General features: G+C 36.2%; 1 long non-coding RNA gene across 5 annotated transcripts in view; it reads right to left on the reverse strand.

The window, feature by feature from the left end:
• LOC110478227 (uncharacterized) overlaps positions 1-27,033 on the reverse strand; it is a 219,875-nt gene that overhangs the window by 22,313 nt on the left and 170,529 nt on the right. For all 5 annotated transcript variants that reach the window (XR_014955140.1, XR_014955139.1, XR_014955138.1 and 2 more), the window contains one exon: positions 1-27,033. This exon is cut by the window's left edge and continues 22,313 nt beyond it; it is cut by the window's right edge and continues 4,577 nt beyond it. This is a non-coding gene — a long non-coding RNA (uncharacterized LOC110478227).

Below are 27,033 nucleotides of genomic sequence, written 5' to 3' on the forward strand. Positions count from 1 at the left end.
TGAAAAGGAAGTGAGAACTTTAGAGTGTGATTCTTCTTACCTGTTTAAGATGCCTTCTTCATGGCAAAAAAAGTTAGTTTTTATCCAGAAGTATTTCTTTCTATTGTCTGAAGAGAGATTATTTCAAAACTAGACAAGTACATTCATTGACACAATTGTAGCCACCCAGGGTCCTTCACTGCTACTTTAACACTTAGATAAATAAATAAATATAAAATTGGTATTTTATCATGACAGAGAAGTTTGTCTTGATATGCTAGCTGCTGACTGTAAGTATTTGCATAAATAATTTATTTAGAAATTTCACTCTTCTAGCCAGCTGACATGTTCTTGTTGCTTCTATTCTCCATAAAAATATTAGAAATGTCTAGAATAATTTGGACAATTTAGTAATTTAGGTAATTTTAAGTATTGGGTTTTGTTTACAATATTTTTGGTTTTTTGCCCTTCATTCTTTATCTTATGCATATGCATGGACTGTTAGAGACTGGATTTTATGTAAATAACAAGAAATTTAACCCAAATTTTTCCTCATCTAAGAAGCTCTGGAGAAATCATTAGTCAAGGAAGAGTTCAACATTTTCTTGAATACCTCAAAAATAAATAGTATTTGACTCTAATGTGTTTTGTTTGCCTGCCTTTCCTTTTTAGAAGTTTATTCGGAAACATTTTTTTGCAAAGAAAATTGTTGTTCCAACTTCTTAATGGAATTTATTGTTGGAATTTCATCTATTTTTTAGCTATTTCTCTGAAATATTCTTCATCTTAGCTGAGTTGTGAACCTCCAGACAGCTTCCTGAATTCCTACCCAGCCCCCAGCTAAACCTGAGTGTAGTGTTACAGATTTTTGGTACCAAAAAAGAGGTCAGACATTGTCTGTCTTCCTAGGAGAGCACCTTTCACTGCTAATACATTAATGTGGTGGGTGATAGAAATTAAAGCTTCACTGTAGTTTGTATTTTCCTGATCACCTTAGGGAAGTTTCAGCAGGACCTGTTTGAGTGGCTTTTAAGTTTTGTAGTATGTTTGCTACCTCTTTCCAGAGGAATTCAGGTGTGTGTCTGGCTTTGCAGAAATGTGGTTAAGTCCAATACTGTAAGTTGAATGTGAGCAAACACCATTGCAGCTTTTTTGGATCTGAAGCATTTGGCAATAAATTATGCATTACAAATAAACAGCGAATGCAAACACGTTTATTTACATAGCATCCAAAGACCAGCATTTCTGACTAATTTCTATCTGGTGCATAATAAAGGTGCACAAACAGCAAACAGTATTTGTCAATAAGGACTTAGTTAACTGCAGCTGTAAATTTATTCTTTTTATGACTCACATTATTTTTTTCCAACTGGTGTAGGCTTTGATGTCAGATGTTGCATATAAGATTAGCATCACCCTGCTGGGTTGCATTAATTATTTGCATTGTATTGTCACTATGCTGAAGCTGAGAAGACTTTATAGACATCACAGTCAACTGTCCACTATTGGGAGTGGGATAGTTTTGTAGCTATCACTGCCACTTTCATTTAAATAAATAATCATAATAAAAAGGCTTTTAATTTATGCCTATGATGTTAAGGCAACAGCAAGGAGATTAAAGCAAAGAGAGGCAAGGCCAGAGCATTCCCTGGGTACTTCACTTAGTAGATTTGCCTGGCTCCTCCAGTTGAGTAAGTTCCATTTTATCCTAAGCCTCTTCAAGGGGAAGCAGGCCTATTACAGTATTGCGTTTTTTCCTGCCTCAGGAGCTCCAATAATTTTGCACGTATAATTGTTTTTATGCTAATGTTGACTTTGCATGGGCTGTGCAATGTGATGGTTGTCTGTGTCACAGAGGCATTGATCATCAATTTTTTTTCTCACAGCTGGTATTGTAAAATATTAAGAAAGGGAATGTGGTATAAACATACACTCTATCAGTCTACTAAAATGTAATGATGGAAACTTGTATACAAGTGCAAGTATAGCTGTTTACCTCTCTCTTTTCTGGTACACAGGAATAGTTGTCCCTTCACCTGATGCTTCTGAGAGTAGTGGTGTTAAATCTTTGTCAGCCTAAATGTCAGTATTGGTGACTGATTTAAATTCTGGTGTATTTGCAAAAGCCTAAGCTGGTCTAGAGGACCAGTGTGCTTTCATAGCTCATCACCTCAGTGGTCTTGTGTTGGGTCTGTGGTGAGAGAGTTCTCTTCTCCCTTGGCGCTCAATTCCTCCATATTCATAAACACTCGTGGGGCTGGAATTGGGAAATTTATGAGCTCAGATATATTGGGTTTAATGCAAGTAAGTGCACCAGGTTTAAAAGGGAAAAAAAATATTTTGGGTAGTTGCAATATGTTTTGCACTCCAGTCTTCAAATTTTCACCCCATTAAAAATAGTAGAATGATTCTCACATAGAACTGAAAATAATTACAAAAGATTGTTGTAACTTTAGTGAAAAATGACATATAATACCAAAAACCAGAATTTCATTCAACTTGGTAGAAAATCTAACTTGCCATTCTAATACTTCATTATTTATTTATCGTTATCCTTTTGGTTTTTTCTGGCCACTGGAAAATTTGCTGAAACTTCATGCTAAGTATCAAAATATGAAAAAAATGTTAAACCATGTCCTCTATTCTGAAAATAATGGAAGAGGGCTGCTATATTTCTGAATTCTTTACTCTGGGTTAAATCAATTATTTCAGCACTATAAAGAAAATGCTTGTGTCTCACACAATAATTACCACATAGACATTCTCTAAGACTCAGAACAAACATCTGGATCATGTTGACTGACTTTTCACCATGGCAAAAAGGATGAATGAAATATAATTCCTGCTTTCTGATATCATTAGGATTTCTTCATTCCCACAACAGCTGGGGCTCTCAATATACTATAAGCATTTTCTTTTTTTAAGTGTTGCAGATGTTATGTGAAAAAAATTCACACAACTTAACATGAAGCAACTCTTGTGTCAAATATAGTAGACAAATGAATTAGTCTTTACATGAAGTCTTTGTTAGTCATTAATTTGAACAAAATGTAAAATCCTGATGTCTTTGCAAGATATATTAGTAGTATCAGAATAAAGTAATAACAGCTAATTTTTATGAATAGATTAAGCTGTGACATGTTCATTTTCTGCATGTGTTTTTGGGGGTTTATTTCTTGGATCTGTATGTATGTTTGATTTTTCCTAAGTATTTCTAATGCTCTATTATCTCTTGAATAATATTCTTAATACAACATGATCCTCTGTGATAAACTGTAGCAGACTGGCTCTGGGACAAAAAAAAGCCGTGCTAAACTGTGGTCTGAATTTTAGGTTGCTTGTTAAGTTTAAAAGAGAAAACGTGCATTAAAAATAGTTTGACTCTTTTATGTGGTGGATTAGCCTGCTTTAGGTTCTTTGAAATCTGGTAATCAGATAAAGTTCTGCACAAAGCAACTGCAGCTCTTTGCACTAGTGCTTGCGGTGCAGACCAGCTTGAGGTCAATGATCAAAATAAAGGTACATTTCAAAGAATTTCCCTTGGGAATGTGCCCTGAGAACTGCTGATGGATCAAAAGCACTGGTCTGTGGCAATGAAAAGACACAGAGAAGCACTTACTGTCACGGAAGTACAAACTGTGTTTGCAATAGCACTTGGCATCTTTTGTAAAGTGCATGGCTATCAGGACAACGGGAAGCATGACAGCCGCCTTACGTACTTAATCTTCTGAGCAGAATTATTTAACCAGCTGTGGCACTTCTCTTTCATGTCAGGACAAGGAGGCCTAGGCAGTGGTGTAGGTTTTCCGAGAGTGAACCCGGCCCGTTTTCTTTGACAGTGGAGCTGATTCCGTGTTGCTGAAGTGAATGTCTTCATCAGAGGGGCTGTCCCTGGCCATCCTGTCAGTGCCTTCAGGTAGGATTGTGATGTGCACAGTCAGAGGGAGAGGTGGCTTCAAAATAGAGAAAACAGGGGCTTTGCTGCCACTCCTGAGCATACTGACTCTCTGTAATATCCCAAAATTGCCAGCATTTCTGTTGTTTGGACTTTTTATCCTGGTAGAGGTGAACAAGAATAATACCATCACACTTAGTGTCTTGGACTTGTTCTGCCATGACAGCTGTGTGTAATGACTGCAGACTTGAGTGATACAGAAGTAGTCTGATAATTAGCCTATAGCTATAATATTTTAAGCAGGTAAATGCCCACACAGGATGAGCAGTACCTGTGTTTAATGATATATGTAACAAAATAAAGAATGTATTAAAGTCACTGGAGTGATTTTAGAAGAAAATTGCTTTTATTATGTCTTACACATGCAGTAGGCCCAGGATGACAAAACCTAAGAACTGCCTGGAAAGCCTTATATCAATGAGCAGGAAGTTGATTACAAGCAGCAATTTACATTTTGGGACTGTTAAAACTTGAGGTTATCATGCTTTTTCTGTGTTGTTGTATTGGGACATATCCCAGGAGAATTCCTGCCATATGGGATATCTGTGTTCATTTTGTTCTTTTGTTTTGATGTTTCTCCTTCCCGTATGACTACTGGACTCACCTCAGTGAATGTACAGACTGACTTCTCAGAAGCCACTTGGAAAGTTACACCAAGATTGAAGGGAATTCGCCTGTAAAATTGTAAAAGTCTTTTTGTGCCTGAACCTCTGATGAGAGCACTGCAAATGAGAACATTAGTATAGTTATTATGTCTCAGATCAATTACAACAGAAATGTTTTCAGCTAGTGTATGCAGCTGCTGCTTTGTCAAGTTGATATCCAGAACCAAATGGAGAAAGAGGAGACAAGAACAGCGTGAAGGGCAAAAAGATATAATGGGATTTAATTTTTTAAGTTCGGTTGATATGGTACTCTCCTTAGGTGAGAAAAAGCAACAGCAAAAAGGAGGCAGAAGAGATGGGATGCCAAAAAATACTAATTTGGTATGGTGGCTGATGGTCCCCAAGCAGGTGTGCTGCTAGTGCAACAAACTAAGAGTTATTTGCAAGCATTTCTTGCATTTTTTTCCCCAAGTCTTTTCCTTAGAGACTGGAAACACAATCCCGAAAGTAGCCGGTAGCTTTGCTTTAGCTCACACTCAAGTATGAAAGTGCCAGAGGTACTTGGCAAAGGGGAACAGAGCAGAAATGGATTAAATTTTAAGTGCTGAAATATTAATGGGGCTCAGGGAAAGTTGTCTTGTGAACATATTATTCTGTAAGTATCCAGTTTGTACCTTCCTCAGAAATATTCAATTTTAGTCAGTGGTAGATAAAATATTCTGGCTACAAGCCTGATTCATGAAGGCAATATTTGTTAAACAGTGTTTAAAGCTATACTGACAGATACTTTCAGACCATGGTTAAGCAGGTACACAGATTGAGATATTACTCAGTACTGGTTTAAAGTTTAGAAAAAAACATTTCTATTCCATTTTCTTTAAAACATTAACCTTAATGCAAAACATAAAAGAATGCATGAACTGAAAAGTTCACCTTGTGTTTATGCTTGTCTGTGTCCTCTGTGACACTGGGACGATGCGGAGGGAGACTTGCACTCCTACTTGCACTCTTTTGCTACCACAGGTAAAAAAGATTCCTAAAGGGGCAGTGCTTGTATTCCCGACTTTATTTGCTGAGATATTTTCATGTGTCGCCAGAATAAGCCTGCTCCCTGTTTTGCTTCATGACTGTTTGAACATAAAATGTAAAAATGAGACAACAGAACAGAAGTGACGTGTTTTCTTGAGTATCTAAGTCGTTATTTAAAAGTCCAATTGTTATTTGAAGTCAAATTATTATTTTAAAAATACAGTTTTATACCCTCTAAATTCTTTCCTTATTTTTTTACAGTCTTATAATAGTCCTGATGCTGATGGCACATTGAACTGGTCTAGCATTTCAAATAAGGGATGTGCTTTTGAAGCAAATCTCTGGATTGTTCCCAGTTTCAATTAAATTTTGGGGAGGAGAGGGATGGGGAAAATGGTGGGAGAGGGGGTGGTCTGCAAGCATAAAAAAGAGATTCCAAGCTCATCAAAGTGAGAAATGTCATCTAGGCATTTAGTGTACTCCTTTTTCAATATGGGGCATCTGATATGCCCCTCATTTCAAGTTGCATTAGGAAGAGGCATTTTTTTATATATAATTAAGAGCAAATGGTAATAGAAAACAAAGAAGAAAAAGGAGTCATTACTAATAATTTTTTGCTAAGATGATGCAAATAATTAATATTCTATAAGAGCTTTTCTTCAGTAAATAACTTTTAGCTTGTTGATTTTCAGATTTGGGGATGTCCTCCTGAGAAAATGCACTTTTTTATGCATAGGTCTGCCAACAGTGAGTGATGTTTCAGACCAGTCAGAGCTGTGCTAAGCTTTTTCTGCACTCCCTAATAATTTTACTATGGAAAAGTATCAGAGAAGAGCATAGTGGTGGTGGAGTTGAACACTCTTACAGATTAGGAAAACACATGGTTCAGAAACCACCCAAAGCACAGGAAGTCGTTTTGAATTAAATTAATTTTCTTGCACAAATTATTGGAGGAAAAAAAAAAACCCAAATGAACAAAAACCTACCAAAAATCACCAAATAAAAACCAGCCAAACAATTAAGCACAAGAATAAACATACATGTGAGTCGTTACAGTTTGGTGGCATCAAGCTTACATACATATTGTACTGTAAGAAGCCTCATTTTGGTTTATTTTGACTACTCTGACCCTAGTCTCATCTTTCTTTAACCTATATTTTAAAACAGGCAGTGAATTTTTTTTTTACCTCATTTTGTCACAGTACAGGGGGTTTTATGAGCCTCTGCTACATTACCTTTCAGTGTTGCCCTTGCCAGGATGAAAACCAATAGTTTCTTGCGTGGAAACAAATACTGAAAATCCCTGTTGCATTCACTTTATCACTTACCAATTCTACTATTCTCTTCAGACTCTTGTGCTTCCCTTGTAGTTGTGCTTCAAAATGAAAAGGTATGCTTGTTTACAGTGACCTGATGTCTTCATAGGGTTATTCATTGTACCTTTAAGATGTTGGCTTGCTTTTCTTCTCTTTCTGCATCTTACAGAATTATACTATGGACCATTTTCACGGCACTGTAAAAAAGAAGTGCCACTCGCATCACTTGCCTGTGTTGGGACTGGCATATTGGCCCTTCCTGTGAGCTGATTTTACTTGGTAGTACAGGAAGCTGAGCTGAAGAAATAGTTATTCTACACAATATCTGACTCAGTGATTCACAGAAAGGAGCAATGGGAACCCAAGCGCTCTGAAGGGAAGGATGAAGTCCTTTTGATTATCAACTGGGCCTGTAAAACTGCAGCCATGATTATTTTTTGCACGTCTTTTACACATAATTTGAGGGCTGATAGTGGTCTCTGGGCAGAAGGTTTGAACTGTATCAAGGAGATATGAGAGTGAAATGAGATCACATGAACTAGAAATTATGCTTAATTTGCTTATTTCTTGAAGTTTAGTAGTTATTTTGAGCTCAGTTGTGTGGCTGTGTCTCAAAGCATATGAAAGGTGAAGTTATTTTATACATAGAGTTGGGGAAAATTGAATTATAGAAACTTGCTTTAACAAGAAATTATAAAGCATTTGCACTTTTGCAATGACTGTAAAACCAATGACTTTGAACTATGATGTTTTAACCAGTCAGTGACAGTTGATTCAATCAAGTGGATGTTTGCTAGTTAGGATGGATTTTACCTGAGTCATATCTATTTATAAGAATGTTAATAAAAAGTTCAGTGAAACAAGAGGCAAGCTAAGTTCTATGTTATAATTACAATGAATTAGTATAGAATTATAAGTATTTATTTTCTCAAAATAATGGAAAAAGTCCTGACTATTCCAAATGTGAATAGTTAGTTCTGAGATTTGCACGTGACGTATTATGTGTTAAAGGGCTTGTTGATTCAAAAATTATTCCCGATGAAAAATTATTATTGTCCCAAAAGTTGATGTAGATTTGTTTAATATTTCTCTGCTTCAGTGTAAATAATGTTTCCTCACCAAAAACTGGGACTGCTCTTAACCATTCCTACACTAAGTCTTTCGGAAGTGTCAATTTATTGTGTCTTCTGTGTATTGATAGTGTAAATAGCTCTCTGTTGGAAATTTTTTTCTGAACCTCTTTGCTGGTGGAACATAAAACAATCTCTTACGAGGAGTTTAATAACCTAATGAAAGTTCATTGTGTTCAAATAACTTTCAATTTGCAGTCCTTTCTGTTAAAGGGCTTGTTGTAGGGAGTTAGCCTTTGCCTGCAATCTCAACAATTTCTGCACAGTTTTGAGAGGAAATTGAAATGGAAGAAGTAGTAGATGATAACGCTAAGATGAAAAGGTTTGGATTTCAGGTGGCTGTGTGAACAGGTTCAGCACTTAGCTCTGCTTTAAGAGCAAAATGGGACAGTATTCTGAGTGTAAATGTTGAAGAAGCAAGACAGGAAGCATTACCCTTCCATACTAATTTGACCCCTGATGCATGCCTTTATATTACACTTGCTTTGAGGTTAGTTGAAAACATTTTAACACTCAACACACTTGATTTCTTCTTTTTTAAACTGGGGATAGCCTGGGAACCATCAAGTGCCAAATCTTTTCATCAAAGCCATAAACAAAAGGGGATTCTATAGGAAATCCATTTATTCTCAGGAGGTTTCAACAAAACACATTTTCACTTATTCAAAGTGGAAGAATAAATCTGCAGTTCTTTTTAAAGAGACTTACTTCATGGCCCTAGGAGGCAGACACAGTACTGGATTTAAAACAAAAACTGTAACAAAAGCACCCTCACCAGGCTCAGTAAATTGTGGTAATGTTTTATGGGTCTGCAATACATCTGCATGTGAGAGCATTCAGTTACTGCCCAGCCTAGCAACATAGCCTGTGAGGGGGAAAATATGTGCTGTGTGGATGCTGATTTCTGATCAAATTAGGTAACATTGAGTGAACGGGCTTCTTAAACAAAATAAAGAGCTGTGCTCTGATAGCTGTGGTCATGAGATACAAAATTGCTTCTAAAGCAATGAAAATCTTAAGCAAACAACCTAGTGTTTTACCTGTGTTCAATCTTTCTTGTCACAGATCATCTTTATACATAAACACACTGGTAATTAACCTTGCCTGACTTATTTAAGGATTCATGTTTGCTGCCACAGCAGAAGCTCCCAGCTCAAATGCTGGGATGATGTTACTGAATAAATACAGTGAGGGGAAGCTGACTAGTTTTGGAGGTTGGCTCTTGCCCCACATAATAACCTAAATATATGGGTTTTGGTGGCAGAGACTACTTCTGCTTGTATTTCTACCAAGCATTGGGGTGTCAGGAGCTATTTAACTGCTTGTTTATTTAGTAAAAAATGAAGAAATATCTGCTTGTGTATATTTTCTGGACAGATCAGGTTACAATTGAAACTCTGGTTTAGGGTTATTTATGGACCAACACATGCCAGACCATTTGCAAGCATCTCTCTTTCCATGTTATATCAGAATACTCCACAGAAGTGTACTTAAATCCAAACTGCTAGAGACATTTGACCAGTGATGTGTGGACATGAAATGCAGAATGCTGCAGGAGTACGAGCAAGGCTTTCATCTGATGATCAGTGCCCCTCCTCTTCAGTGATAGCATTTGCCAGTGGAAGTTAAAATATTCTTGCCATCCTGATCTTAAAGTCTAGGACTATAATATACTGCAAAACAATCCCCAAAAAGGATATTGAAATTGTCTGATTTCTGTTGATTTCTCATCTGTTTTTTATAAGTTTGGTGGAAATACCTATTCTTACAAAAAGTTCATTTGTAAAATCAAACTAAAAATCATAATTCTTATCATAAGTTAAAGTAGGTTTTAGTTGTAGAAAACACCTTTTTTCTCTAAAGAAAATTTTTTGAGTTTTTTTTTTAGTTTGCTTAATAGAAAGGCAGTTTAAATCAGTATTATGCATACTACATCAAACATGGAAATGGACTGCAAAGTAAGCAATGCAATCCTGACATATAAAGCTACTTAAACATATGTTATGAAAGACCAAATAAAAATCAGCAGTGGGAATTTCTGGTTGGTTTTGGTGGGGTGATATTTTGTGTGGTTTTTTGTTTGTTTCACTTAGTTTGGGTTTTGTTTTTTTGCCTTGAAGCTATGGTTTCCAGATGTGTGGGATCAACAGTAGTCTTGCATGTTTTGATGATGTGTTGTGGCTGAAGGCTTGAGACTTTAAAGATGCAAGTTATGTGTAGCAAAAAGAACTGCAAGGAGCTGCCAACAGGCTGGGAAAATTAATGTTTACAGCTCAAAATTAAAGCATATAAAAAAGAATAGCATAGGAATAATTATATTTGTCACAAGAATATTTCAGGCTGGCAACATATAGAAGATACTATGTAAAACCTCCATTGCTTCTAATTGTGTTATACTCTGATTTCACTTACAATATGTAGGCTGAGCTAAGGACAGAATCCTTTCTAATATATAATCTGTACTTAAAAAAAATAATAAAAAAAGTACCCAACATGATGATAATTGGAAGATTTAGCAAGTGTTATAGACATGTCTTCCTAGGATAGTAATTTGGCTGCTCCACAGAAAATGTTGTAGACATTTTTTTTGGTATAATTACCTTATTCCCTTGAAGGTTTGTTTGTGTTTTGTTGTTAGACAGATTCTGATAATGCTGGTGCAGCCCACTTTAAGAATTAGAATAGACACTGCTTTTAGGGTTAGTTCTTGCCCAGAAACTCCTAATGTGGCTTTCTCAAGAAGTCGCAGGAACAGCATAAGAAGCAGTCTCTCAATAACAAATCACTCCCAAGGATATTGGGAACTTTGATGAGAATGAAAATAAAAATGAACAGGAATGGATTAATTCCTTGCGTCAGCACTAGACTGAAAAAAAAAAGATAACATCCACAGCTGGTTTCAAATTAAAATTCAGTTTCTTCAGAATAGTAGCAATTTATTAATAAAGGAGTAAATGGTTTAATTCTTTCTTAAGCAAAAAGACATTTTGGCGTTGACGCTCTCTTTGAGGCTTGAAAAGTAAAAGTACGATTTAAGCCCAGCAGATATAAATAACAACTCAGGACATGTTTCCTAATCACATTTACAGAATATTTTCATCAACCCATTGGGTTAAAAACTATTTTTAAGGTAGGCAAATTTTCTTTCCTCACCATAGGTAGTGATGTTATTTCTTTTCATAAAAATAACCCAGTGGAATATTTGGGATAAGATTCTAAATGTGCTTAGATCTCTGTGCTCATCCACCCATGAAAAAAACCAAACCAAAAAACCAAACAAACAAAACCCAAAACATCAGCTTTCTCCTTGAAAGAATAGCTATAGGACCAAGCTATAGCAGGTAATTCACAATCCCTAAGAATTTATCTACCCTTTCCTAAGGAAATTTTGCTTTCATCCCCAGTGAAAATCAGTCCAAGATGTCTATTGAAACTTCATCATGCTGTGTTGAAAAACTCATAAATTATGGTGAATTGAATCTTCCGTCTCTTCCTCACAGTAGTTGAAAGTTAATTGCATGTAATTCTGGATTTTGGACTATTCAGTGGATGCCACTGAAGCCTTGAAGATATGAACCTCAGCTGGGTTGTGTACAAAGAGCAGCTGGGGCTTGAGCTGTGAAACTGCATATACCTAGAGAAAGGAAAGGAAGCAGTCACTCCTGTGTCGGGAAGGGGGAGCAGGAGTTGCTTCAGTCTCACACAAGCCAAATTCATGAGCAAATCATGTGAGATACAGATAATTCGCACAAGAACAACTTCTTAAACATCTTCCTTACCCTCCCCTTTGCCCCTCCCCTTTCCCCCAAAATGAGACAGATGGAGTGATTTGTAAACCTTGTGGGTGGAAGATATGGAAGATGAGGTAGCTCAGAACATAGAGAATAGACCAAATATTGTCCTATTTAAATTCAAATCTGCTGTTACACTTTTAACTGTGTCTACCAGCCATGTAACAAATGCCCATTATTGCCTATGAGTTTGTTCCTATATTAAAATTTGGATACCTTGCTGACTTAACCTAGTTGAGGTACTTGGACATTTTTAAAAAAGGATTTATACTATTACATTTTCTAATACTTTTCTTGCCCTAATAAATGTCTTAGGCTTTCTGTGCTGTTGTCTATATCAATTGATTTTATTTATCTCAGTAAAAAGTTCATGAATATTGTTTTAAAGAAATGATGAGTGAATTGGTTATAAAATATCTGAGGTCAAAGGTTATGATAATAACAGGAGAAATTTAGGTTTCTTCAAATGCAATAAGTCTATGCAAAACAGGAAAAAAAAAGATCTATGTACAGATTTCAGTGAATTTGGTGATAAGCAATGAAGAATGTATATCAGATACCAACCACTGATTAGCCTTCCATGTGGCAGAAACTTTCATTGTCTTGTTTTTTTCCAAGCAGCATTTTAAAATATAATTTGATTTTAAATGTACTTTTTCCTTAGACAGATATAGTTTAATTTTAATAGAGTAGGTAATCAATTAGAAGCAGTTAATAGTCTTTGTGAGCTTCTTGCCATAGTAAAATAAAGAAATCTACCAAAAAAAAAAAGATCAGTCTTGTGACTGACAGTTTTATTAATAAGATGATATGAGAGGAAACTTGGAATCCAGAGCAATAGATTGCTAAGGCTCCTGCTCCCTGTGGACAAGAACAAGGTATAAATCTTAAAAATTAAATTCTTTACATTCTTGAGATTAAGTTGAAAACAGTAGTTTATATTCAGGCCTGCTTGGGCTATTCCTGATTAAATTAGTGTTGCATACAGTATGACGTACATACATATCCAGTAAGCTTTTCTCAGTCTGACATGTGCTACTGCCACCAGTCTCCCACCAGTTTATAAATACAAATTTCTAACAACAATCAGATCAGCTGTGTGCGGCAACATATAAATATTTCATAACACCTACAGATATATATGCTGTAAGATCTTTAAATATAAAAAATGTGGGAATTCTGTATGTTTGTACATTTACATTATCTGACAAAATATTCCTTAAAAAGATAGTGTTAATACAAATAACTGTGGTCAGTTATTACATTCAGGTTATTTCAGAATAATTTCAGATGTGCTCTATTTTCAGCTGTGAGTTCAGCTTATGTGAAATGTCACATTCTGTCACATTCTGTCATTTTGCACTTGCAACAGCAGAATACTTGAATAGAGTTCTTAGTAAGTCACATTGTGTATGGATAAATATCTCTATAATAGCTGTGCAACTCAGTTCCTGGAAAACTCTACACTGGACTGTTGAACAGTTTCTAAGAAGAAACGATTGGCCTTTGATTTGAAGAAATACGATTGCCAAATATGTCCAAGAACTAAAATTGTGATGTTCTTATTCACGAAACCTTTCAAAACACTTCTATATACAAAGGACATCTTCAGCAAATATTTGTCAAGGTAGTGTAGCAATAGTACAACTACACACAAAAATTAACCAACCAAACCATCTCTACACACCCATACCAAAATAACCCAAAACCAGCAAAAAACCTTCAAAAATCTGAGGAAGGTATTTCAATTCTATAGGTTTTGTACCCACTTTGGTATTGCACCTCTCATGGTAAACCTATACAATAAATATTTCAATAGACAAATCAATGTTAAAGCACTTTTTATAAACTTAACTTTATAGTTATTTCTCAGTTAAGATACGTTTTTTTTTTTTTTTCAATGCTTATTTTAGGAAGACTTATTCCCTGTCTGCATGTCACTTCCATGCTGTTCTTTTTCCAGAAGGGAAAGAATCAATTTCTGAAGTGTCTAGCTATGAGATCTGTAAAATATAGCTTGGAAAAAAATTGTGAATGAGGCTGAAAATTATGGGTCTTAGGGACTGCTATTGTAAGCAACACTTGCACAGCCAGGAAAAAGAGATTTCTTGTCTTAATCTGCACAATATGCATTGTGAACAGGCTGAACAGATAGTCAAGAGTAATATATGCTGTGGTTCAAGAATAGGGAAGTTTAAAAATACTGTGAGGAATATAATGAGTTCATTCTCTTACATCTTTGGTAGCTTCCTTGCAGCTGTTAAGAGGGCTATGAGCTATCATTTCCTTCCACAAACTGAGCAATTTAGTGCCATCTGAATAATGGAGATTTACAGGATGGATTCCAGTATAGACCTTTCTGAAAATTTTTAAATCAGAAAAAACAAGAATGCCCACTCATTTAGATTTTTTTTTTCACTGTCTTTTTAACAAGAGAGTTAAAATCACAATAGAAATCTGCTGTGCATTGCACAATTATACAGTTTCTTGGGGTGAACAGAATTGTGATACTTAACATCTCACTTTCCTCAACATTTCATCAGTTTTGAACTGCATTATTGTAAACTGAGCTGTGTCATAAGTAATTTTGTACTATTTTATAAAGGTACTGCAATCAGAAACCAATGACATTACTTGAAACCTGGGTTTGGGTTGGTTGTGTGCTTGTTTTCACAAATAAAGGAGAGCACCCAGCTTTAAAACAGAAATGAGGAAAAGCTACCTGTCATGGTCATTATAGCATCAATAGGAGATTATTGTGACTGTCTCAAATTTAGCATTTCTGCTGGATTATTTTGGTGCAGAAAAGAGTCTTGTTCAACCAGAACTCCACAGTGGGATTCTGCTCTGTGTACAACTACTCTGGCCAGTAGAGTGGCTAATGTCTTCGCAGCCTTTTGGTAGGGAGAATAAACACTGAGTAATCTGCAGAAAATAGCCCAAGGAAAAAGGAAAATAGAGTGATTTCTTTCCCAACTAGAAGTCTGTCAAGAAGTAAGGTATGATTTTACACCTTGCCAAACAAGCTTTGCCACTTTCTCCCTTCACTTTCCTCATCTTTTGAGTTTGTGCCTTTTGGGCGGACTGTACATTGGGGTAATAGCATTATTCTTGATTTAAAAACATGACTGATGAAACAAAGATGTATCTGTTGCCTAAAGTTTGTGGTCAAAGTTCTAGACAATGCAGCTGCTGCTGTTGTTACTATTTCTTCCCTTGTTGTCATAGTTGAAGGTGAGACCCTGTCCTCCACCCACTAATTACTGGGGCAATTATTGCTTAGATGTGCAGTCTGTACTTGAGTAAATACATTTTAATTGGAGTTCTTTAGACTTCTGACCTTGTATGTTGTCTCATTGCTTAAACATACATGCATTGATCTTCTGCAAACTAAAGATGGCTATGTGCTTTTTTTTGTGAGCTCTCTGAGCACAACACATTTGCCATGAATTCAGATTTACTGAAACTTTTGAACAGGTGTACAATATTAGGTGCCTGCAGTTTCATATAAGCTTGCCTGTGTTGAATACCTAGATGGAATTTGGTAAGATTCAAGTCTTGTTTAAAATGCTTGTGTGATTATTTTTTGTAAATAATCAAGAGTGTGTATTTATTCTTAAAGCCTATTCTTTTGACAGAGATCTTTTATAGATTAGTAATTTATGAAAGAGAGAAAAGATCAAAAGGCTTCACAGGAGAAAGTGTTGGAGTAAGTCTCAAGAAATCTGGAATCTTGGCTGGGCCATGGACTTTCTATATGGACCTTGTATCTTGGTTCCTTCTGTAAAACAGAGGCATAATTATTTCCCTGTCACAAGTTCTGGGGGAAATATTTTTAATGTTAAGGAAATAGTGAGAAGTTTAGATGGTAAAGAAAAAAGACTCCACGGTAAATAACTGAACATGGAAGTATATGCATCTGAAATTTGAGATTAGTGGCTTAATAAAGCATTTGTCCAACCCTGTCATATAGTTTATATGGCCCACTGCTGTAGCATGTAAAAATAAAGGCAATGACCCTAATTTAAGTTTTTTATAAACTTTGTGGCATGAAAGATGAAAAAAGACAATTGTTTTCCATCCTTAGTTAATGCTATTAATGAGTTTGCTATAGAACTAGAAGTCTTTATACCTTAATCACAGCTAGGGTACTTAAGAAAATTTGGTACTTGGCAACTTTGTACTTTTCTTTCTGTTGCTGATGATACTCCTGAATCAGAGCTAAAAATAAAGCTACTATTTTCCTTGTCTTTTCTCTTTTTTTTCCATTTTGTTTTCTGTTTTAACAGGCATCCTTTTACTTTCAAACTCAAGTTCTTGGACTAAGCATCATTGCACTTCATACTCACAGAAGTTTTAAATAATATTAAGTAGTGTGAAATCAGTGCTGCAGTATCTAGAACATGACAGCAACTTAGAGAATTACAGAGTATTTGACAAAGAAAGGTACAAGTACATTACAAACAAGGAATTTTTTTTTTTTTCTGGTTCATATCAGTTTTGGGGGAATTTTGTTCGAATGGAGGAATATGAAAATGTAATAATGGGAGCATGGTGAGTTTAGATCTTGGTGGTGGCAGCTCATTTTCTTCCTAGAGGTCAAACAAAGTCAGGACTGAATAGTATTTTTAATATGATGGTCTAGGATTACTTTAAAATTAGAGGAAAAGAAGTGGACCACTAAATCAATGCAAATCTAGAAATTCCAGATGTGAATTGGCAAAACAAGTTTTGGGAGACAGTCACTGAAAGCACAGTGGAGCTGAAGTCTAGCAAGGAAGAGTGAGCTTTCTGGGATGTTTCAGGCTCTTGTTTAGAGTCCAAGGGTACATACACACTGCAATCAGGAAACTAACATTAGCTCAGACAGGATGCATGAGTCAAGGATTTTGAAAGGAGATGAAAAACGTGGTATTCGGGCATCTGCCACGCACCAATTGCTGGGTGAGTGAACCATCTCTGTGGTTCATGCTGCTGTTTGGAATGTACTGGAAAGGAAAGAAAAATAGTTTAAATTGGGTTAACAGCTAACATCTGTCATGTGACTTACTGAAAAAGAGAACTGTTTAGCTGCAAAGGCAGACCAGAAAGGATAGGAAGGGAAAAGCTCATCATAGAGAGTTTCCTTTTCCCATCACCCCCAGTCCCCTGATCCTGTTTATCTCAGCCAATAAGGTTTAAGAGCTTGAAATGCTAAGTATAACCTGACAATAAAAACATTTTCAGTCAAATGCCACATGTTTTAATATCTTCTTCTATAATGGATTGTATTCTGAATTAACATCAAGAATCTATAGGTATTTGAAAGGGACATCACAATGGTCCACTTGTATAGTTTAATTCAGGTTGGATTCAAAACAAAAGATCCCAGTGGCCTTGCTCAGGTCTAGGAACACTTCCTTTTCCTTCTTCAGAGTATACTTTGCTTTAGTAACAACACTTGCAGGCATTAGGGTGGAGGGATGTAGTTGGTTCAATGTATAGAGCAGAAACTTTTTCATTTAACATGTGCTGACTACTGTGCACTTGCTGTGAGCTTTAGACTGGAGTTATATTAGTAGCTGGAAATAACTACTCAGTAGTGAATCCACTTTGCGTGGTCACTGCAGATAAACACATGAAATTTCTTACCCTCACTGTTTTCCTGACCCTCAAATTTTTGTCTGAACTCTAGTACCAACTTTGACATATATTTTAATTTATTTTTTTTCTAATATAATTTTATGGTCTGTGTTCTTTTGTTTCCCTGTGCTTCTGGAATCCATCAGTCAAGAACTCTGACTCTTCCTTTGTTACAGTGTCTGTATCAATAAAAAATTAGTTGAATTTTTCTTCTGATCTGCGTAAGCTCTTTTGACATGTCTGGCATTTTCCAGAAGCAAGGAGTTCTCAAACTTTGCGTGATTGTTTAATTCTCTGATATCTTTAACCCACTTAAATTCTCTTGGATATATTGGATAATTGTAGACAGTGATAAACTAGTACTCTGCATACACTGCAGCTTGTCTCTTGCTATTAAAAACCTATGAAAATTTGGAAAATTTTTTTCTTGCAACTGAAATTTCTTCCCCACAGAAAAGACAGATTTCAAAAGTTTCCAAAATAGCTTGGAAAAATTGAAGCAGAACAACAAAGTAAAACTGTCAATTATTTTAAGACTTTCTGCATGCATTTGTCTAAAATGAGCCCTTGTATTTGTTATCCAGAAATGCTCCGTTCCCTGGATTATATTTTCTAAAACTTAAAGCTATTTATTCTTCATACTGTGACTTGTAGAATTTTCTCATGATTTACCTTTTTCTTCTTTACTGTAGAGTAAATAAAATTATTGTTTGCCTTTATTTGGTCAACAAAACTTGACTCTGGAGAGCAGGATTGATTGGTTGGATGGTAACTGGAGACAATCTGAATCCATTTTTATATATTGTCTCGGATTTATGGGCTCTCAGAGTCTCAGAGCACTTTTGCCTATTGTTTATATAAAACAGGGCTTATCTGACCTTTGTGTTAACATAGTATGATGGACTTGCCTTTCCTACACTGATCAGCAGTGGAGGTTATCTTTGATCTTGTTGTTTTTATCTTGTGAATAAATTCACCTGTTTTATTTAGAAATTCCCTGATGGGCAACATCACATTAATACAGTTCAGGGATTGTTCTACATGTCCATATAATTAAGACATCACAATTTTTTTTTAAAAAAACCTTAACCTGACAGCTGTGGAACTTTTGTCAGATTCACATTTTGTATGTTTAATTTATCTCTATAGAAAAACCTAGTAGTATGTGTTTGCTGCTTATTGCACATCTCAAATTGAAGTATTTTCTTTGCTTTATAAGGTGGATTTTACTCAGTAACTATCTGACACTTTATTTAAATATGTTGGTACATCCAAAAGGTGTTGCCATGTTACAATTAGGATACCTACTGTCCAGAATATTTATTGTAGTGTAGCTCAGTTACATGAAAAATAATTTTTAAATTATGTGACTGGTTTATAGTGGTGGTTTATGTTTAGTAGTAGCTGTGTTTCTTTGAAGGCTTCTAGGGTTTTTTAATTTCTTCTAAAACCTTTTTTTCCTTTTAAGCACCTGAACATCCAACCTTTCAAATGAATGAACTGAGAAAATGTGTAAAACATTAACCCCTACAGTTCTTTCAGTAATTTGGGAGACATTTTGAGCTTCTGGAAAGCTTTCTGTCTAATTTCTAGATAGTTGCTATCAACTGTAATAAATTTTCTGAATCCAAGTATGTTTCAGAAGGACCCAGGCTCTGTCTATGTCAGGGCAGTGTCTGGTGCACATGAGGAATGAAGGCAAAATCGATATATTCAGCTCAGCTGCCCATCCTTCCAGTCACTAAGAGGAGTTTGTTAGGCTGTCTCCAAAAGTGCAATGGGCTGTGCGCACCAGCTGCCAATCAATAGGCAGCAGCATTGCTTCCCTGTGCTTTTTAAATTCTATTTTCCACCCCCTATTTTAAATAATTCTGTTTAGTGACTGAATGGAAATTTTGTAATCTCTTAAATCCACATCTGATGGTTGAGTCATTCTGGATTTTTTTCTTCAAAAAAATGAGAACACTCATAAGCAGGAGAAGAGAAGATCTGAAAGGAGGCTGAAATTCAGGACCCTGCTCTTGTGCTCTTGTGGAAGAGTAAATTGGTGCAATGCAATTCAGGAAGTGTTTAGAGACATTAAATACCTTTGTCTTCAATTAGTTTATGGCTGAAAATAGGAACTGTGACTGCTTCAAATTATTTCTGTGCAGACAATGGCCCCTTGGCTGACAAGCCTACGAACCTTCAGAATAGATTGTCCTTGGCTGGGCCTTGAGACAACCCTCTCTTAACTCTACAGGTAGAGTAGTAATCTGTAGGGCTGTGTTAGAGTTTGGACCTAAGATTTTTATGCCAAGAACTTTCAAGTGTGTTTTCTTTTGTATTATTAGTTTAATTTTTACTTACTCTTTATGTGGGGTACTTGTAAAAATTCTCTTGTGTTATATTCATGAGCAGCTGTACCTCAAAATATGTTTTGACCTGATACTGCTCTTGAAGTACTTGGGATAATTACTGAGTTGTTTTATTTTGTTTCTTTGTTTGGTTGGTTTTGTTTGTTTTCCTCCAGAGCTAAGAAAAGTATATTGCTGCTAGTACTCTTATCACTGCTACTTAATATATTATTCAAATCAACATGTCTAAGGTTTACAAATTTAATAAGCATAATCTAAAAAAAGAAAATAAATTTGAGACATGATTTCAGTGGATCTTTTCAGGTATGTTGAGACCACTGTGTTTCATCTGTTTAATTTTATTATTATTTTATTTATTGTCATGAAGCCTTTTTGAATTCTTCATCAGACTCTGATTTAGAAATACAGTATCCTTGTTTGCTTATTTTTGCTGTGTAAAGTCTGGAGCTAGTTGTTCTGTCAAAAAGACTAGGCAAAATATGAGTGTAAATGCTTACAAAATAAAAAAAAGAAAAGGAGAACTGGATATTTGGATTCCAAAGTGCCACCACAGTGATTAAAAAATAAAAGGTAAAACTCAGCCATTCATTTGATCTGAAACATAAATACAAGTTCATTTTGAGTTTACAAAGCTGAGAACACTGGCATCCTTCAAACCTCTTTGGAAAAGCAGCCAATTCAAACTTCCTGAGAGTGAAGTTTGTGGGAAGTGGCTTAACATCTTAGAAAAGTGTTTTCAACCCCAGACAAAATAAGGTATTATGCTTAGCAAAGGAGACTACAAATTGCAAAGCATTTGGTGTATGGTTTGACTTAGGCCACTGTTACAGTAATGTCTGCAACCCTTCAAAATATTCTCATCATGGGGAATGGTCTCATTAAAAGAACTTTTCTTCCTTTTCCTTTTTTTCTTCTCCTGTGCAAATAAGGAAATGGTTAAGAGCTTTCAGACTTTGCAAACAGTCATCCTTACAGACACTTTGGAACAAAGTAAACTTTAAAGATTAACCTGAACAAAATAAATTTAAGAAGGAAAGAAAAAATCTTATAACCATGTCCTTGGAACCTTGCACAAAACTACATAAAGGCCCACTGTATAAAATATGGTCTACAGGGACATTTGTGGTATGTGAGCCAAAGAGTAGGCAAGCCTGAAAAGGGATTTTTACCTCAGACAAGCATCAAGCTGTCAGACAGGGTGCCATCAATTGGGTGAAATTCTGTGTAAGAAGTGGAACTTGGGATTCTGTCCATTTTGGGTACACTGCAGTCCCAAGTGGTGGTTGAACTGAGAAAATTCAAATGGTTTTATTTTGTCTTTGTCATGTTAAGAGCCACTGCCCTTTTACTGCGTCATTCATGAATATTGCAACTGATCTAAGTAACCCCAGGCAGCAAGAGAAGCTGGACTAAGTTCCCTTCCCCCCCCCCCCCTTTTTTTTTTTTTACATCTTGAAATTATTATTTTATTTTCTTTTAAAAAGACTTTTTTTTCTCAAGGCTTGTCTTAGATCTCCAGTGGTATAAACTATATGAGCAATGTGTTGTAAACAAATCATGGAGGTGCTGCTGTTGAGCTGTAGGTGATATGCTCAGCTGTAGGTGTGATAAGTTTATATATATATATATATATATATTTCTGTCTGCACATGAGAAATTATGAAATATCTCCCCAACTTATGTAGAGTGAATTCATAATGCAATCTCAGAAAACTTTCTCTTCTCTAGTGAGCATAATCAAGTGTCTGCTATTCAATAATGTTTTACAAAATAAATATGGAAACAGACTCCTTTTTATTCCAACACTAAAAATTGGTAGAAGTGCTATACTTTATTCTGTCATGAGCACTTGTGGATGAGCACAAATGTATCAAATATAGGTAATGCCTGTAATGTTAGAAAGATATTTATTTTTGTAGTGAACTTTGATTTATGGAGTTCATTAGCAAAAGCTGATGCATATTGTCAGGTATTAATTTCTTTGTGAATGAAAGATTTTCCTGAAGTGTAGGAATGATACAGCCCCCACGTCTGGGAGTCTGGCCACAAAAGAAAGCAGTGAATGATGTAGAGAAAAAAAAAATCTATTTATGACTTCTTGAAGATCCTTCTGCTATCAATTCTCAGTTATTGCTGTGTCTCTTGTGTCTTGGTTCAGAAGGTAAATCTACCTCCCTAGTAGTTTCTTTGATATTTAAAGCTGAAAGAATACATTTTCTGAATCTCTTTTCATCTCATGAATTCAACTATAAAAGCTTCTAAAAATGATGGTTTGGAAAAAAACGTATTATAGAAATATTAATATTCAGATGTTATTATAGGTATCATTAAAATAGCTTTTTTTGTGCATTTGCCGTGTCAAAAGACATAACAGTAAAATTATGTAAGGAAATTCACAATCTTCTGGGTTTGTGAAGCTTTTTGATTGCTTTGATTGTTGTTTTTCAAATGTTACTTTAAGCAGTGGAGTTCAGTTTTCTTTAAGGTTTTCTATTCCCCATAAGATGTAGCAGTTTTTTCAGTAAATATTAAAGACAGTAGAAAACAAAGTTATGATACACTTCTGGTTATCCACAGGTAACAGACTCTCAGGTAGTAGCAGAGGGATACCCAGTCCTCAGCTGGGTGTATGAAAAAAGGATTGGGTACAATGAAGGAGAATTCCTTCCTAAAGTGGGGAGCAAGACAAGAGTAGCATTCCAAATGGATTCTATATTACGCTGAGTTCAGAATCAGCCTGCTATAAAGGAGGCTCAGGGGAGACCTCATTGCACTCTACAGCTGCCTGAAAGGAACGTGTAGCCAGGTGAGGGGCGGTCTCTCCTCCCAGGACAGCAACAGGACAAGATGAAATGACCTCAAGTTCTGCTGGGCAAGGTTCAGGTTGGACCTCAGGAAGGATTTCTTCCCTGGACAACCTTTTCCAATGCTTAACTACTCTTTCAGTGACATGGTGGAGTCACCATCCATGGAAGTGTTATAGAAATTAATGACTGGAAGTGGCACTTGGCATTATGGCTGAATTGATATGGTGGTGCTTTGTCAAAGGCTGGACTGGACAATCTTGGATGGCTTCTCCAACCTTTATGTTTCTGTATAAAATCTGTAAAATATTCTGTAAAACCTCAATTCTTGCATGTTTCTGCCTTCAGCATTGTTTAGAAGAATGATTTTTTTGTTTTGTCTTGTTTTCCCTACTACCTTGCTGTTTTCAGCATCTTCACTGGAAACTCAATACCATTGCGTGGACAGAAATCAAATAACAGTGGTTTATACTCTGCTGTTTAATGGATATGAAGGGCAGATTTATCATTGTTTTTATAACTCCTTCTACAGAGGTTCTTGAAACAAGAAAACCCTTTCCAGCAGCTCCTCTACTGAAAGCAGTATGAGTATGTTCTGTTGCTTTTCAAGTAACAGAATTTATGAGACTTTGAATGTGGTGAGGGTTTATTGGAAGGCTATCAAAGGGTTCTATTAATTTGTTTTTCATTCATGGTGTAAAGGCCCTTCGTGGCTATGGAACAAGGGGCTGTAGTACTCCCATACTGTAGCAGTAGATCAGTGGGTCTCATCATCACGCAGTATATTTACTTAATTTTCTGTTGTTTGACTGATTATCAATAGGAAAGAAGTTTACCACAGTCAAGACTTTTGCAAAACCAGAGGTTCTTTTTGGCTGGAGCCACAGGGAATGAAGAAGCTTAACTTGGAGGTAGCAAAACATTTCAGCAGCATCACCATAAAATCCAACTGTATTTTCTAACTTACAGGGAGCCCTGGACCAAGTCCCGCAGGGCAGCCCGCTGCTGGCTGGTCTGTGGGTGCCTGGATAGCGGAATAAAATCTCCACCAAAAGACAGGAGGGCTCTTCAGCCTCTGGGATCCATGTGGGTTTATTGGGGGTAGAACGAGGACAAAGGAGACGGGAGTGGGGGAACACCTGCACGCAGGGGGAGTGGGATGCAAGAGTGAGCGGGGAAGGAGGGGCCAGAGTAAATAACTGGGGAAGGGAAGGGGTGGCTGGGGTACAAACAGTCCAATGGGAAGGGATTGTCCAAGGGAGGAGCAGGGATGGAGTGGCATAAACTGGGACCATGAGGGAAAAAGGGAAGGAGTGGTTTACAGAGAGAACCATTGGGAATAACAAGAACAGAGAACTCTCTAGAACAGGAGGATAGTACAGCTGATGACAGACATGAGCTGGGGAAATGTCTATATAAATAGACATTTCTAGTATATATGTAAAGTGTATGACAAACATACATTCATCTGCATGGGGAAGGCAGGAATCCTTATACCACTGCGGTTTCCCATGGCATTTCTGGAGAATCCTCCCCAGAGCCGCCTCCCACACTAACTTGCCATTTCTTATCTCTATTGAATGAGAATTTTGTTCTGCCTCCTATGTTTACACCAAGGGGCACAATGTTAAAGCTAAGATCTGGTAGATGCAGCTTCACTCCTCTAAAGAGCTTTCACACCAGGTAAACAGTGTTATATTTGCGGCATGAGAGACTAAACCCTTCGCGTTATCTTTTTTATTTTTCCTTCAGTATTCACTTCTTTTCCCCCATTAGTATTTTCTCAGTGATGAGGGAGATAGATCTTGGGATTTGTACATGCATGCACAGCATTCTTAGTGCCTCAGGAGCAGCGAACTGGTCTGTTCTAGCCTATACCTATACCTCCCAGAAGAACAACTTTCCATGGAACCAATTCTGTCTTTCAGAAAATTAAAAGTGAATTCAAAGACTGAATAAGAATCCAGTTATTCAAAATCTTAAGGATCCGAGCAAAAGCTGTTTTGTGGGTGAGGTACGAAGCTTTGTTTGATGTGCTTGCACTTTTCTTGCCTGGATGTGCCTGGCACTGAGTGGACTCACTGTGCCACACTTCCATCCCTCACACCAGCCTGACCTGTGGCTGCTCTGTAAGAGGAAGCCCCTAAGGCTGTTGGTAACAAATCTTCTTTTCTGCCAACAAGGAGGACTGGGAAGAAAGACAATAAATTGACATCCTTCCCTGGGCATTGTGGCATTACCCAGCTCTAAAACAGAGACTTAACATTTTCATGCCAAATGCCATTTTTTATTTCATTTTGGGCACTCAGGAGGCTTCTGTCACCAAAATCTGTCCTGTCGTACAAAATAAATGAAATAAATGTTCAAGGTTTGCATTTGTAGCCAAAACCAACAAATGAGGTAGGAAATGGCCAAGGAAAGAACAGGAAAAACATTGTTAAAAACTAATATTTTTTTAATGCAGTCTTTTACTATGAGAATAATAATGGAACATTTATAATGCTATCTGACACACGTTCACCTAGAAGGTATTTTTCTGTCTATTAAGATGAAAGACAGAGGCTGTTAACACTTGCAAAATGTGTATCAGTGAATAGGTATATTTTTTCCAATTCATCTGCTAGCATGTGACACAGGTCTGTGTATGTGTATTCTAACGACAAAATCATTATCCATATAAATAACAATATTAGACAAAACATGCCTGTCATGAAATCTTGTTTTTACACCTCACATCTAAACATTATTTTGTGTTGCATTGGTAAAAGGTTTATTAAAGCCAACTGTAAACATAGTATATGTGTAAATTATTATGTTGTTTATTTCTGCCAATTATAGACATTTGTACTATTTCTACTATATATTATATATTTATATATAATGTCTATATAAATAGACATTTCTAGTATATATTTTTTACATACTTTCTCAGGAAGGTCATTGTTTTCCCATACTCGGAGTATTTTCCTACGTGCATGGTCCCCTGATCTTCCCTCATCATGGGGCATACTAATGCCATGTGGGAGGTTCTCAGTGTGATAAGGAGCAGCCCTTTCTCATTGTGTGGCTTTCTGACTGAATTTAGAAGGAATAGTGACTCTTTTCAGCCATTTTTAATGAAGTTTGGGATGGGGAAGCTGCAGATTATGAGAGCACCCCATTGCAAATTAGCAATGCTGAGATGGTTATCTTATGTGATACGCTTTGATACAGGTGTCCAGTATTACTACTTCATTTTTAATTCCCTATAAATGGTGTTTTAAAATATACAATACACAAAAAATGAAGCCATTATTATTTACTCTGTAGCATTAGAGCAGAAGAACTCACAGGTCACCAGAGCAGGAGTTATTTGAACAGCTAGAGTTTTTAGAGCAAGATCTGAGGTCTCTAGCTAAGAAACATTCTCAGATTCCAAAAGAAAACTTCGTGTTTTACTTGTAGATTAAAGCTTCAGAACAATCTTCATTTCAGACTTTTGTTATTTTTTTCAGATTTTTGTTATTTTTCCTGTGGCATTTGCAATAAGAATGATGACATTTAATTTTTTAGATTGTACACTAGAAGACAACTAAGCAGGTGTAGTACTACACAATAACAGATGGTTTTAAAATTTGTTCTCCATGCTTGCAAAGAACATCATGAAAATAGTTCTGTTGAGAATGACTGAGTAGTAATGATATCATTGGCAGTTTCTGATGGATAAACCTTCTCAAACCAATTTTTTTTCCTTTGCAACCAGAAGAAATTCTTGATTTTAAAAAAGAGCTAATGGTCAAAGCAATAAGTAGAAGATGTTTCTCAGTGAAGGAAACATTTATTTAGTGATTTCCATGGGGTCAGGGTTTTCTTTAGTCTAATATTCTCTTGTCTGTGTAATGTGTATAGTCAAAATTATCTTTTTAAATTATTATTTATACTTTTCCTCTGATAGTTAAGCACTAGTGTTGGGCAAGGTGCACGAGAATTAATTTTTACTTTTTTTCACAGTCCCATTATAGAGGTTTGTTCCACTTGACCTGCTCAAATCCACAAAATCTCTGAAATAAAAAGTGGCTCACGTACTGTAGCCAGTGTGTATTGGCCGTGGCTACCCTGTTTTCTTTCCTAACTATATTAGTTTTCTTGGCTTGGCCTTCCCTTATGTTATGAACTTTTTTAGAGAGGAAGATATTTAAAGAAAAAAATCTTCCCAAATAGCATCAGTTCCCAAAAACCCTAGTGAGGCTGTGTGGGAAAGAACAATGGAGTGCCAACACAAATACTGCTTGAAATGATGGAGCATGCGAAGGACTGAAATATCAGTCTGTAGCAAGACTTATAAACCAAATCTTTGTATGATAATTTCTTTTGGTACTTCATTTTAATTACCATCCCTTAAGGGTCAGAGCCATCTAGATTTAGTCCCATTATTCTCATTTGAATAACCTGAGTTTTGTACTTCA

This window comes from Lonchura striata, chromosome 4, assembly GCF_050655825.1.
Source record: "Lonchura striata isolate lonStrDom1 chromosome 4, ASM5065582v1, whole genome shotgun sequence".
NCBI classification, from domain to species: Eukaryota; Metazoa; Chordata; class Aves; order Passeriformes; family Estrildidae; genus Lonchura; species Lonchura striata.